At 49.4% G+C, this 11,721-nt stretch overlaps 1 long non-coding RNA gene across 1 annotated transcript; it reads left to right on the forward strand.

Annotated features, from left to right (window-relative positions):
• Window positions 1-5,826: 5,826 nt before the first annotated feature.
• On the forward strand, window positions 5,827-11,235 carry LOC310685835. The gene is made up of 3 exons (XR_014515560.1): window positions 5,827-8,846; window positions 8,942-9,151; window positions 10,477-11,235. It is a non-coding gene; the product is annotated as an uncharacterized lncRNA (long non-coding RNA).
• The last annotated feature ends 486 nt before the right edge of the window (window positions 11,236-11,721 follow it).

Here is an 11,721-nt window from a genome sequence, read left to right on the forward strand (position 1 = left end):
TAGTCAACGGGGCGCCCTCCAGGAGCTGTTGAACTACAACTCCCATCTGCCTCAGTTTGGCCGGTGGTCATGGATAACGGGAGTTATAGCCCGTCAATTTATGGAGGGCGCCGCGTTGGGTACCGCTGGGTTAGGAGACGGTAATATCAGAGTATCTCAATGTCGGAACATCTGCCTTGCACGCGGGTGCAGCTCCAAGAAAGGCTGGGAGTGACTCCAGGACTCCCCAAAACCTGATGACGCACTATAAGACCGTCCTACGTTCCCACGTTCAGAGGGATAAAGGTGTTAAGTCGGATGCTGCAGCAAAAAGTAGGGAGAATGGGGACTTGCTTCGAAGTCAGGGTCCTTAAGCATGGCAGGTGGTCGCCCCACACCCCTCAAACCAATCGCGCGTCTGTTTGGATCCCACACCTTTGTATTTAGAAGCAAAGTCCGGTAGATGTCAGCCGTCCAATTTATTCCCAAATCGGAATGTGGGGAGCTGTCTCTTGCCGAATCAGACCACTGACTGCTGCGTCCAGATCTGTGTTGTCTACATGAACTGGCGGCGGCGGTGCAATGTCTTGAGTAGGGGGTCTCAGGCAGATGCTCTGCCACGGGGCTACGACCCTTCCCCAACTGCGAATGATAATAATGCTTTAGCATTTGTATGGCGCTTTTTACTACTTAGGATGCTTCGCGGGCATAGTTCCAGCGACCCCTCCATCCATACCCCCTTGTTCTATTGACACCCCCCCTTGTGGTTTGTTTATTTTTTGCTTCCGCGGGGTTTCAGCTTCAGCGTACAGACGCAATCCTGTGAATGCTGGTTGGGACTTAAAGCTCCCCGGTGCGTGTATAGGATCGCAGCATTACACTTCCTTTAGCGCTCAAGAAAACACCTACAATGGTACCTCGGGTTACAGACGCTTCAGGTTACAGACGCTTCAGGTTACAGGCTCTGCTAACCCAGAAATAGTACCTCGGGTTAAGAACTTTGCTTCAGGATGAGAACAGAAATCGCGTGGCAGCAGCAGGAGGCCCCATTAGCTAAAGTGGTGCCTCAGGTTAAGAACGGTTTCAGTTTAAGAACGGAACTCCGGAACGAATTAAGCTCGTAACCCGAGGCACCACTGTACTGGTTTTCATCCGCGTCTCAGCAGGTTTGTGAATCAGACCTGAGATTTGGTTTTTGTCCTTGGTTGGACTGATGTTCATATATCCTAACTGACTCTTCCAACCAGGTCATATTCCTTCCATCGGAAGGTCGTAGAGGTTGGAATCTGAACACGTGTTGTGTTGCTCGCCCACGTCGCTTGTAGTGGGAACGCGAGACCACGCTCACACGCACGGCGACGGTGACTATAACTAACCCCGTGAAGTTAGATGTTAGGGGACGGGACGGCTGAGGAAGGCCCGGGTGTCCCTCTCCCTTAGTAGGAGGGCTGGAACCCCTGTAGAGGCTGCCTAGATCAGAGATATTCGTGGGGGTGGCATCCGGAATGCTTGGCTATCAGTTTTTCTTTTCTTTTACGTCGTTTTCTCTCTCCGCCTTTTACTCGCAGGAATAAAAGGGAAAGCATGCAGGCAGCAGTGTTTGTATACAACTGCTCACCAAGAAGTAATACAGTGGAAGAAGATTTAAAATTACATCAGGCCAGGACGCATTTTGAAGAAACGCGCATTTGCCACCAAAGACAGTGGTTGTGCTTAAGATCCTTAATTCCACAGCCTTAAAATGACCTAACTCGGGTCCGCAGAAAGAAGGCCCACTGCTCCTCGATCTGTTTGCACGCCTCTCTGCGTGTCCCTGTCACGTGTAAATGCATAGGATCCTCTTTGCTCCCGAAAACGACCGCGCCGGTCAAACATCCCCTCTGCCCTGGTCTGTCTGCTCTTTGCCTCGGTATTATGAAACCACAAGGCAAAGACACTTTCGTGCCTTGGCTTTTGACCGTCAGGTCTGAAAACGGGGCCGGATTTTCTTTTGCACACTGGAGGAGCCCGTTCGTTTGGGGCTAAATTGAATCCGGTTCTTCTCATCTTTCTGGATCTTGCAGAAAGTGCCCTTAAGCCAGAGAAAAGCAGGCCCAAGCGCCTTGGCTGTGCATCACAGTGGTCACAGCATAGCAATTTAAGACCACGTGGACTTAAAGGCATTAGGTCAGTGTTGGGGCGGATCTTTTCTCTTTTCGACGACTTCAGGAAGTGAGACCCCTCCTGCACAGTCTGCAAAGCGGGCCCTGGACGACTTCTGCCCCCCCAACTTTTCCTGAAAGCGCCACTGCATAGGAGCCACCACTTAGGGGCAGATGGCCCTTCGCTCCCCAATAAAATATTTTGAGGGGGCCAGCTCCCTACAAGTTGACGGGCACTGCCAGTCAAATGGTGCGTGTGTCTTGTGATCAGCGCCCCCCCCATTTTTTTATTCAAGTTGGCACCATTACACCACTTTATGCGTGTGGATATAATATGCATATGGAGAGACAATCTCTATCCCCTCCCCTCGGCCGGTGCAACGAATTGTCCCACCCGATCTGGTACTTTTCCCCACTTTATTTTGGTCCTCGTGATGCCTTCAGAGAAGCTGCTGCAATGAATGTCCTGCCAGCAAAAAATGTCTCGACTTGGAACGGACTCCTTATTGACAAGGCAGCTGCGTGGGGACCGGAACGCGACTCTTTAGAAAGGCGTCTCTCTCTCTCTCTCTCTCTCTCTCTCTCTCTCTCTCCACACACACACAAAATTATATGCCCCAACATACCCCAAAGTCTATAACAGATGCGCAAAATATTTTTCCCCCTCCTATTAGCAGAGAGAGGTTGGAAAGCTTCTCCCACCCCGGAAAAAAAAATGCCTCTCTCAAAGAGGTGTTTGCTAAATGGATGTTTACCGCGGCTAATGCTTTTAAAATAAGGACAGGAGGGATTTTTTTTTTTAAGTCTTCTTTTAAAAAAAGAGGCCAAAGGTCTGACAGATTATACCTGCAGGACTGGAAGGCGAGGCGAAAGACAGATCTGAACCAAATTGGTGGAGATAACTCTCTCTCCGGCCTGACAGCTATTTGTCTGCTGCCACCAACCCCCTCAACCCGCTTCCCTCCCCTGGGATCCTTTTCAAACGTCTGAGAAGCAAACACGGGATTTATCATTCTGTAGCTCCGCGCTGGACGAGATGAGGATTCTTTTTAAAGGGCCGGTTATAAATATATCAGCAGAGCCCACATGCTATCTAGCAGCGGTCGGCTACGAACAACGCTCTCTCTCTCTCTCTCTCTCTCTCTCTCTCTCTCTCTCTCTCTCTGTGTGTGTGTGTGTGTGTGTGTTGTGTGTTTGTGGATAACCCTCCAACACTTACACCCACATCCCCAAAACATTTACTGTATATCCGGCTCTGCAGAGAATACTTGGCAGTTTAAAGTCCGCTTTTGGTTTCTTTCCGGGCTGATTTTCGCCTAACTCGTTCAGGACGCAAGAGCGGTGTTCCTTGCGAGTAAACAATTCATGTCAATCACGTTTTGCGCTCAGTTAAGTCTCATTTCTATTGCAAATCATTCTGCTGCAATCGCCGACGAGCCACAAAAAGTGATATTTGTTTCCTAACGCGGAGATTAAATAATTCGCTTTTATAAACAAGGGAACGTAGAGACCGAGAGCTTTCCTGCGCCACAAGGGGGTCTCTAACCTGATGCTGGGAGTCCTGCACTCGAGAGCTAACTGCGGACGGTCATCATCACTTGCTATGTTTTATAAAAACCAGTCCCTTTCACTTCTCCAAATCAGACCGCAAAAAAGGCGGATATGGAATCGCGTTGCAAATTTACCAACTAGCCGAAAGGAGAAGCGCATCGCCCTGACGTCCCTCCCGGTGGGTGGTTTGGAGAAAAACCTTTGCGGCGTTGTTGTTTTTCCTTGAGCCTTTTCAGAGAAAAGAATTTGCTATAAATAATCATTTGAAATATCGGGTCACCCGACTGTTGTCTTATTATTCCGCAGGCGCATTTTCCGCGGAGTCTGTTTACAAAAACAGCGTTTCTATGCGCCGCTAAGGAGAATGCGCGCGCGCGCCGACTAGCTCATCTCCCTGGCGTCCACGTGTACGGCGCCAACGTCTGAAAGGAGCGAGCCTCCGCGTGGAAGTCCGCGCGCGCCGGGCGGGGGGCTCCCTCCGGGTGCCAGATAGAAAGCCTATTCGGCGTGGTTCCGCTCCCTGCTCTCTTGTTCTCCTCAAAGGTAAGTCTAAACGCCTGAAGAGGAGACAGAGAGGCAGGATCCCATCCACATCTCTGCACGTCTTCGCAGAAGTAGTAAGCCCTACCGAATTTAATGGGATTTGCTCCCGAGTAATTGTGCATAAGTTCAGGACCAGTGCTCCTCTCACAGTGCGTGATTAATGGGAAGGTCTGATAAATAAAATAAAATACAGGAGAGCCTCGGATTCTAAGCATGTTTACTTGGAAGTAAACCCGACTGGCAGGAATTGTTTTCTGCCACGAACATCGTGAGCAATTTCCCCCTGAAATGCAAGTGTCATTACGATCACATCAGACAAGCTAGTTTAGGTGTAATAGGCTGGAGTGCTAATGAAATATACAAAGTCCCATATAAAATATAAACATTTTAAGCGACAGACACTACTCAGCAGCTGTTTGTGTGTGTGTTCAACACCTTAAATTATTGCACAAAACAGCTCCTACTTGTGCTATATTAAGACAGTTTACACGCCCCAAAAAATTCTATTGATATGACCTCCCCATTTAAAGGCTTTTGCCTGACCGTTCAATCCTATACAGTCTTATCCACTGTGTAAACTGGGACATTTACTCCGAGGTAAGTGTGGCACAATAACCCCCTTCTACTCAGAAGTCGCATTGAGTTTATTTCACTCAGGTAAGTACAGGTCAGGACTGCACCCTTAGTCTCCTCGCCAGATGATGCCAAACCCAATAAACCCAGTGTACCCAGTTTGTGAACAGAGGACTGTACACACACACACACACACACACACACACACACACACACACACACTTTACACGTCGACCCTACTAAGCACACGTAGGGAGGACAAACTCTGTTGAATTCAGGGGAGTTTTCTCCTGAATAAATAAACATCCACAGGATGGGGCGTAAATTTCTTTATGAATGGACGCTAGATTTTTATTTTTAAAAAAAACACCCAAAAAACAAAACAGGAACCTCCGTGGGGCGTAAGTGGCAGAATTTTGTGGACAATCCGAAGGCTGCTACCTTCGAAAATCGATTTGCAGCGTGAAATTGAACTGTCCACGGGTATAAGGCACGCATCTGTGGTTTGGGCGGAGGGGTGGGGGTAGGGGTGGGAGAGGCTGGCGAGAAATTTGCCCACCTTTCGGGCCTGGTTTCTTCCAAATGCAAAAAGTAAACAAGACCTTATTGGTGAGCGGCCTGAGGGAAAGAGCCCAGGGCAGACTGGTTTCTGGGGAATGATCGGCGCTGCTCCTTAATTAATTAAAGCAGAAAAAAGGATTTGCAGAATGCTGCCAGTTATAAGTGCGGCCAGTAACCCAAAACTCCAGCGATTTCCGACTCTGGAGACGCGAAGGAAACCCAAAACCGAGCCCATTAGCAAATGAGTTTTCTGTCGTGGACGGCTTCGTTCCCATCCACTTGCCGCTCTGAAAAATAGATCACATTTCGTTATCTTTAGTGGGAATCTGCAACGTGATACCGGATCTCACCCTCTCTGAGCTGCTAAGCGCAGAGGAAAGAGAACGAGAGAGAGACGCAGGGAGGGAGCGAGAGAGAAAAAGAAGGAGGGTTGGCTTATTTCTAAACAATAAAGGACTTGTCTTCTCTCTCTCACAACCCCTTTAGCTCTCTTTTTTCCTGCTTTCCTCCCTCTCTGCGCTTCCTCCTCCCCTGAAAAATCAAAACCACTGAAAGAGAAGAGGGGCGCTATTTTGGAGACGCGTCCACCGCGCCGACGCTGAAAAGCGTTTCGTGAAAAAAGGCGTCTGAAAGGAGGGAGAGGAAGAAAAACCCCGAAGGAGGCTCGGGGGACCGGCTGGCCATCGCTGCCCTCCAGACACCTGTGAAAACAAAGCGGGTGTCACCCTGCGAGCTCTGGAGGAGCCCAGGAAAGAGGGGAGCGTTGCCAGGAAGCCCGCGGTCGCTCCTCCAGATGTTTGTGGACCGCAACGCGCATCAGGCCCGGCTGGTCAAAGAGGACAGGGAGAAGCGGAGGCTAACAACATCTGAAGGGCCACAGGCTCCCCGCCTTGTAGTGAAAGATGCGCCTTTTCAAGCTCTTCCCAAAACGCCCCGCGTAACGCCATTCCCACGCATTCCGCGCGTCGCGTTTTGCAATCAAACCACAAGGAAACAACTCATGGGAGAGGAGAGGTTTCTTCCAGAAAGCCAGACCGTGTGCAAGTAGGACTAGGACCTGGAAGAAAATGATGGGCTATAAAGGCAATTAATAAATGCAATAAATCCCTGCATTGCAGGGGGTTGGACTAGATGACCTTTGGGGTCACTCCCAACTCTAAGATTCTAGGAAATATATGTGTGTGAGAGTAGAGGACATAGCTGTCAACTTTCCCAGAGGAATCCTATTCGGAATAAGGGAATTTCCCTTTAAAAAGGGAAACGTTGACAGCTATGGTGGTTGTGCGCCCCGTATGTGTTTCAGCGGCTCAAGGGCAGGAGATGAGCGGCTGCTCTGGTTGCAGTCCTCGTGTTCAGACGCGTGTTCAGGAACGAACGTCTGAACGAAGTGCGGGAGCCTTCAGGAGCACCGGCTTCCACGCACTCTGGGATACAGAAGGAAGGCTCCCTCGTCGCCACCTATACTAACCGGTAAGGCAGAACAAGCCAGATGTCAGCGCCTAGGGGTGCCAACTTGAATAAAATATTGGGGCAGCGGGGGGCAAGGAAGTCCTGCCCCGCGCAATCAATCACGCAACGCGGTGCACGGGCACCATGTGAATGGGAATGCCCATCAACTTGGGGGGGACCCTCCCCCTCAAATATTTTATTGCCCCCTAGCAGTTGGCTCACATGGTGAGCGCTGAATAGCTACCCCCGCCTACAGCAGTAACGTCTGAAGGCAAAGGAGCACTCGCGTGTACAGGATTCCAGATTCCACGCAGGCTTCCTCCGTTCAGACGTTACATGCAGGAGCTTGAGGCGAGGGGAAATGTTGCTGGTCAGCGGCGCCTTCTCCACTTGCCGGTTCTCCTCAACTGTGAAGTCTGAAAGGAGGGTTAAGTTAGTAACTTGCCCCAGGACGCACCCCGAGTTCGTGGCAGAGGGGAGAGCTGAACTCGAGTCGAGAGACTTCAAAAAATCTGTTACCGCCACCGCTTCACTGAGGTGCTTTCCCCGGTAGTCAGTGGGTAGAAAAGCCCCTGAGGGTTTTCACAGAAATCCCAGGCAACAGAGAACATTTCAGGTTTTTAAAATAAAGCGCGAGCGGCCGCGTCCTTTCTCCCTTACAGCAAAACCCCAACCCCTGTTCCAAGGGGACTTCCTCTTGCCAGAATTCAGGACTGCGACCTTTTTAAACGGGATATGAGGTTCGGGATGACAAAGCAGCCAGTCTCCCGGCTGGAAAGTCAGTATGGAACATCGTAGAATTGTTGGAAAGGACCCGAGGGTCATCTAGTCCAACCCCGCAACGCAGGAATTTCAACTGAAGCATCCATGGAAACTGCCTTATATACTGCATCAGACAATTGGTCCCCTTTGGCCAGTATTATCGACACTGACTGGCAGAGGCTGGTCGGGTTTCAGGCAGGAGATGCCGGGGATCGAACTGGGCACCTTCTGCCCTCCAAGTCCGATCCTAAGCAGGCTGGCTTGGGAAGGGAGCCGGCCAATCCTCAGGCAGCCAGGTGGGCGGGGCTGGGGCTTAAATGCCCTGAAATACGAAGCCCTGAGGGTTTGCTTCTCCGGCTTGGGATAGACATCTCTCTCTCCCCACTGACCCCATCCCGCCCCATGGTGGCGTCTGGCATCCTGCAGAGGAGCTGCAAGCCGCTTTCGATTAGGGGTTAGACTAGATGACCCTCTGCGCCTCTTCTAGCTCTATAGTTCTGTGATTCTATAGGATTCTATGCCTTCGGAAAACAGCAATGAACCAGCTTCCCTGATGAAAATGGGACTTAATTTTGGTGTCACTATCCATCTCTCTCTCTCTCTCACTCACACACACACCCACACCCACACCTGAGAAACATGCAAGGCTGCCATTGACGCGAGTTCCCACAAACAATCAAAGAAGCAGCGGTTCCCACGATTAAGGTCATGTTGCGCACAAAAGTCCCCTCCACTAAATAGCCACTAAAACGTGTTGTCTCCCCGCCACATGGGTTATAAGTGATCATGTGATTCTCCCTCCCATCTCTTTTACACCCCTAAACCTAAAAACGTTTCCTTTTGGAATCGCTCGCCTCCCACTGATATCTTGTTTTACTTCCGTGCACAGGAACCGGGGCACGATCCAACCCTCTCTCTCTCTCGGAAGTGTATTACACACATATTGGGGGGGGGCATCATTTCCCCTGCAAAATGTCGATATATTCTCATTGATTTCTGGGGGGCGAGGTCTACACGCGCACATTCCAGGCTGTAAAATGAAGTCGCGCTTACCAGGGAAAAGTTCAGCCCCACTGGATACAGTGGGGGGTTATTCCTCACAGCCAAATAAATATGCCGCCGCCTGGGCGCTCCCTCCCCCGCCAGTTTCAAGGAATGTGCTTAAACAGGGCTGGATCCGCGCGTCCTCTGCCTGCCGGAACCGGAGCGAAAACAGGAGCCAGTCCGGATCAAAGGGAGACTGGAGAGGAGCTCCAGAAAACGGGGACGCGGAGACTTGGAGCCCAGGTAATAGTGCACGTGCCTCCCCACCCCACCCGTTGCTCCCCCCCCGCCCAGATTTCCGTCCTCCGCCCACGTTATTCCTCCTCTCTTTCTTTCAGAGGTTTCAATCATGGTGAAAATCAGCCAAGGGCGCAGCACCAGCGCTCCCGCCGCCGCCTCCTCCGCCTCCTGCGCCACTAATGTACATCCTGGATGCTGAAGTCTGTCTAAGCTAAAAAGAATTTCCTTTTTGGAGGAGAAAGCCTCCAGCTCCTTCTGTTCAGAGGAAAGTGCCAGTGATGTTAATGCGGGGTGACACTAAATAAACAGTTAAGTTCGCTTTGGAAAGATGGAGTTCATTATCCAGTGAGCTGCAGTTAAAGCCAGACCAGGCGGGGCCGGTTTGTTTTGGCGCAAGGCGCACAGCAGACTTGCCTCTCTCTCTCTCTCTCCGGAGCCAGCGAGCAACCTCCGATTCCCCCTCCTGCTCCGCTTCTAAAACACACCACTTCTTCTCCTCCTTCAAACTTTCGTAATTAGGTCATTGGAGGAAGGGGGATTAAAACGGCCGTATTGTAATATAAACGGACAGTTTCAAATAGGTAGATAAACAAAATCACCAAATTTTGTGACTCCGCTTTTTTTTTATTAAAAAAAGAACTGTGCTCCGAATTAACCCGCGATTTGCATTCCGACTTGCCCTCGAAGAAGCGGAGATGTTATTCTAGGCGGCGAGTCGCAAAGAGCGTGTGGATCGCGCCTCTGGTCCCCCGCGCGGCATCCAAAGCACGTCTCTTTGGAAGGAAATCCCCGACTGGGAGTGATTCCCCCCCACCAAGTGGGGCTTACTTCCGAGTAGACACGCACAGGGCAGGTTGCTCGGTCTCAGTGCTCACTTAGCTTGCGGTGGGAGAAGGAGCCCCATCGAGTTAAGGTGGGTTTTTATGAGAAAAACTCATTTGAACTGGAGGGATACCCCGCCCGATCTCCTATACGTGTTTACTCAAAAGTAAACCCAATTTTAAGAGCTGGTGGAGCGTGTTCTTCTTAGGAAAGCCTGCCAAGGTGTGCAGGGATTGTAAACACGCGTTTCCTGCTGCAATCCACGCTTACCTGGAGGCAAAGCTCCATTCAACTCAATGGGATTTCTAAATAGAAACACTCGGGACTGCGTTGCAAATTGAAAGGAGATTTTAAAATTTGCCTGGATCGTATCCTATGTCTTCTTCTTTTTATTTAAAGCGACTTCACTCTCGCATCCCGTATGTCAAATTCGTTTACCTGGAAGCAAATCGCCATTGAAAGCAATAGGGTTCGTCTCCAAGTCCGTGCGTTTCCGAATCGGGGCCCCCTCTCTCGACTTCGCAGCAAGAAAGAAGCCGGGAACTTGTCACCAGAGACCGCAATCCTGTATTTACTTGCCTGGAAGTAAGTCCCAGTGAGTTCAACAGGGCTTGCTTCTGAGTAGGCAGGTATAGGATTGCACTGCGCCTCGGCTAAGTTTCCAGGCAGTTCAGAGCCTCACCGCACCAGTAGGAAATCTCAACAGACGCTTAATTAAAATAGCAACCCCCTTTGTGTTTTTTTAAAAGTCTTCATTCCAACCCCCCCAACCCCTTTAATTTATATTTTCTCCACTATAATTTCCCCACAGCGCTCTGAAAAGAATTCCAAACCCTTGGCATAATAAGTGGATTGTACGGATCTTTTCTACTTTCCTCAAGCACAATTTGCACAGCAAGTAAAGAGGAGAGCCGCTCTCGGTAACATAAACCTCTCGGATTGGAAGAGGAAGAGGAAGAATAAGGAGGAATAAGCTAAGAGGCGGAGAGCGCGAGACGCGAAAGAACAATCGCCGGGTGCCCCTCTTTCCGGGTCATTACGGTACTGCTGGTCTCCAATCAATCCTAATGCGATGGCAATTGGAGTCCCCGGTGAACGCATCTCAGGTTTCGTGTAATGGCTCTACCACATTTTCCTGGACCCCCTTCTTTAACCTGAGATGCCAGGGGGACGAGTCTCTTTTCAGCTGCTGATTGCTTCAAGATGTGGGGACTTGGGGGGGGGGGGAGGGGAGCGAGAAAGTCTTGGGATAGCCAGAAACTGTTTGTTGTTAGTCTAAGCTGTTTATTTAATCAACAGAACAAAGCAGATTTTTCTCTCTTCTTCCATTTCTTTCTGCAACGCTCCCTCCATCTGTTCGGGATTCGGAATTCCGCCTCCCACTTGAGCCAAGTTTCCAGTTTTATAATACTGGGCTGCTGTCTCTGTTTACTAACAAACAGATCACTTGGAAAGGACTAAGGATTTATTCTAGCCAGAACCTACAAAGGCTGATTATGATTATGATATTTACAAACCACTTAAGGTCAAAACAGACTTCTAAATGGTTTGCGAAATAATTTTTTTTTAACACACCAGTTCATTCAAACCTTAGGATAGAATCTGCAATAGAATAATCCCATTATTTGACCCCAGAAAATTGTGAAGGTATTTTATGTGCAGAGTGCCTATGCCAGCGGTAGCCCAAGACGTTTCTGCACCTGAAACCAATGATTTCTTAATGTTTCTTATTTATTTGTTAGATGTCTATCCACCCCCATCCTTGGATCAAGTTACAACAGAAGTTTTTATTTATTTTTGTTCTCTTACATATATAAAAAGGAGTGTTCATATCCCACACTTTCATTGTAAAAACCATGCATTGGGGACTCACATCAGATATTTTAAAGAAATGATAAGGAATTATACATATTATGATGTAGATTCAGTATCTGTGGGGTTTCACAGAATGTGGAACTGTGCCATACACAGTTAGCCCTATGCAGGGGCAGTAATGAATACATAAAAATCAACAGAGTTTCAGGATTAAGTACTAGTGTTACTATTATTTTACTTT

This window comes from Podarcis liolepis (genome assembly GCF_965112155.1).
Source record: "Podarcis liolepis genome assembly, chromosome: 1".
In the NCBI taxonomy this organism is placed as follows: domain Eukaryota; kingdom Metazoa; phylum Chordata; class Lepidosauria; order Squamata; family Lacertidae; genus Podarcis; species Podarcis liolepis.